The 3,786-nt window shown below is 35.5% G+C and overlaps 1 protein-coding gene across 1 annotated transcript in view; it reads right to left on the bottom strand.

The window, feature by feature from the left end:
* Positions 1-3,786, bottom strand: part of LOC140751252 (uncharacterized) — a 110,269-nt gene that overhangs the window by 81,632 nt on the left and 24,851 nt on the right. The window lies entirely within an intron of this gene.

Here is a 3,786-nt window from a genome sequence, read left to right as displayed (position 1 = left end):
CAGGTGCGCTGTGATACGTGTAGTTATACAATTTGCTATGGCGACGTGATTATAATCGCTTTCTACACTCACAGCCCCAGACTAGGATTCCTTGAGACTGAGACTCACAGAGACAGATACAAAAACACATAGACCCAGAAACAGGAATCTAAATTTATCATTGAGAATTTTTTCTGGCTGGCGATCGAACTCGGGACTCTGCGCGTCAAACCGGCATGGTGACCACTCCGCCATGCGGGTAGTCAATTCACGGGGATTCATTTCTATATTCAGAGCGGACTAGCGGTTTTACGCGGACTATAACGTATGTTACAGATGGAGCCGCCCGACCTGTCCGACCGCTATCTCTCATACTCATCGGGCGGGTGTCGCGCCGCCAGCCGCCTCGCGCGCCCGCCCTCCGCCGTGCCGCGCGCGCACTCCGCCGCACACAGACAGCGACAGTAGGACACTGGACACACACATACGAACACACACACACACACATGCACGCGCAGAAACACACATACTACACTCAAGACGCTAGCGTCTCTAGATACCCAATACCCAATACACTCAATATGCGCGAGACACTCGACACTAGATACTTGACACATGACACTGTACACTAGACACTCGAGACTAGACACATACACAAACACAAACACACACATACATAGATAGACATTACACTCGAGACACTAGGCATACATACACGCACACAGACACACACACACATACACACACACACACACACACACACAGACATTACACTCGAGACACTCAAAACACAACACTCAATATTACACGCGACACTCCATGCTACACACACGACACTAAACATGCACTAGACACGCGATGCTTTATGCGTGACACTTTAAACTCACGACACTCTACAGTATACTTTCGACACTAGACACTTGACATTCATACTGAACTCTCGATCTACAAATTAGATACTCAACACTAGACATCCGACACTCATACTAGGCACTCAACACTTCACATATGACACTCAAAATAACATGCGACACTCCACACTACACACGACACTAGACACTCAACACGTGACATTCATATCTCATCACATGTCATACACATTTCACATGCCTCTCTATATTCAACATAATTTATTCACAATTAGTTACTCACTATTCAGCATTCATCACGCGCTTAAGGGGGGGGGGGGGTGCCCCTGGCCTCCGATCTTGGGAGGACGTCAGAACCGAACAATCTATGAAATGGGTATCCGCCAGCGACAAAAAGTCACAGAATCACAGGCGAACTTTTACACTGGGGCCCTCCATTCAACATTCCGCCCGGGCCTCATGTCACTCATCACACATAATGTAACACTCATCACACATTATGTATCACTCATCACACATTATGTATCACTCATCACGCATTGATGTTTGACGAAGATATTACTTTGTGTTTTTTTTTATATTAATATAAAGTTGATACAACGTAATTATGATCTCTGTAAATCGACTGAGTTTTATGTTACTGTCATTTGAATATACGATAGAAAAAATATATAAACATTCAATTGGATTTTAATTTATACCAAATGAATATAAATATTCAAAAAAATTATAGAATTCGTTGATAAAAAACATACTTAGATTTGTTCATATTAGGTACATACAGCTAATTTTCTTAATAAAATTAATATTGAAAAAAAATTTCGCCACAAACAGACAATATTGCTTTGTTTATCAGTATTTAAATATTATTAGACATTAATTATAATTTGTTTCAATAAATATTGTACATCATAATGACGGCATTTCAATATACTGAAGACGCTATCATATTCGCTTTTCTAATTGAAACAAATTTAAATTTTCAATGTTTAAAAATAAAATTAGTTTTCTTTACAATAATAATTATGTTTTCTATTTAAGCTAGTCACATTCCAATGGATTGAAAAAAATGTTGTTATAAACCAAAATACATTTTTGATTATTGTTTTATAACAACTCGTAACCCACTGCTGGGATTCAGTCTCTAAAACGCCTAGCAGTGGGCAACGAATCGTGGGCTTAGAACAAACTTCACACTGTTTTTATATTTAAGATTATTTCAAAAGCTTTTATATAACTCAGTATTATTAATAGTTTAAATTTTTATTTTTATTTATTTTAAATCCATTATAGTATTAAAATTATGTGGTATTGCTTTTTCAAGGGTATTTTTATGTATGTTATTCTTAAGGTTTTTGTATTTAAAAAGTATTAGAAATTATTTAATATTACTTTACTAGAGCAATTACTAGCTCCACAGTCGGGTAAAAATTAAAAAAAAATATTAAAGAAAAAAATGTATCTACAACTTAGAATAAAAAAATATTAGAAGCCGTTATATAGCCGTTACTCGTATGTCGCTATTTTTAGATACCATGTCGGCTTCCCTATCGATTTAATTTTGGGTAGTATTTCAGTGAAAAAGAAATGTATTATGTATCTTACAATAGATTTTGTACTTCAATATAATTCCTTAAACATAGTCTTTGCACATCATTATAGCTTGAGATTTGTATTCTCTGTATTTCTATAGAATATAATCTATGCACTAGATGCTTGTAGGGTTAAGCTTCTGCACAGATTATTATAAATACGTAGATAGAGCTGAGAAGCGGATAAGTATGTCTCTTACCACACCCTTCAAACCAGAACACAGCAGCTTAACACTGCTGTTATAACAGAAATAGGTGTGGCGGTGGTGCCGCCGGAGTGGAACCACAGAGGGTTCTATCACTTTCAAAATATTATGTAATGATTATTAAATATTCATTGATTAAGAATCTTTAATAATTATTTCATTTTATCATTAGTGTTTTCAAACACAAAGAAAATATTAAGTTTTATGGCACTTCATATACTATCTGCCTATTTTTATAATCTGTGTTATACGTTATGCACACGAAGTATTTTTGTATTGTGATAAATTAGTAGTGGTTTGAAATAAAAAATATTTGTAACTATACTGAAGTTTTATGTCATTTTCATAGATTAATAAAATACATTAATCTATGTTTATTTTAAAAACATCTAAAGAAATGGTATACGATTTTACCTTAGAAATTTAGATGAAATCATTAGGATGGGATAAGGGGGTTGAACATTACTAAAATTCTACTTACATAATACTTGAGTGAATATTTAAGTTATCAACGATGTATTTAAATATGATATAATTTAACCCACTTAGGTTATTTCATTATTCTTTATTACCCAAAATGACGCAGTTAATTTTAAATTACCGAATCAACTAATTTATTTTATAGAAATTTTAGCGAAGGGAGATCTCCCTGTGGGCTAGATGATCACGCCCGGAAAACGGCCGTGCTCCGACAGATCAGTTCAGAGTTTGCATATATAAGAGACGTTGAGAAAACTTCGATAGCGTGATTCAGAATACTCGTGGCGCTATCTCTTGATGAGTAGCGGGAAGTGGCCACAAAATAAATTATATGACGCCATATATGATCAGCCATGTATAAATATAGTCACATATACGGTACGGAGTAACGAAATTACAATTACACAGTAGTGATTAGAGGTATTATAACTATGTCCCCGTTATTAAACTGTTCTTGCTGAAGTCTCCGATCAGATTCAGAATGCCGCTTTCTGTTAACTTGAGCGTCGCCATGATATCATCCCCACTTGACATCCCCGCTGCATCTGTGTTTGAATTGTAGTAATCAAATGAGTGACTTATTATTTTAAAGTACTATTATAAAATGCGATACCGTTAATATTCAAGCTTCGTATTAACGAGATACCACATATTATGTTG

The sequence above is a fragment of the Epargyreus clarus genome, unplaced genomic scaffold (genome assembly GCF_041222505.1).
Source record: "Epargyreus clarus isolate Ecla_fem2 unplaced genomic scaffold, WU_Ecla_fem_2.2 ptg000022l, whole genome shotgun sequence".
NCBI classification, from domain to species: domain Eukaryota; kingdom Metazoa; phylum Arthropoda; class Insecta; order Lepidoptera; family Hesperiidae; genus Epargyreus; species Epargyreus clarus.
This window is presented reverse-complemented; position numbering and strand designations above follow the sequence as displayed.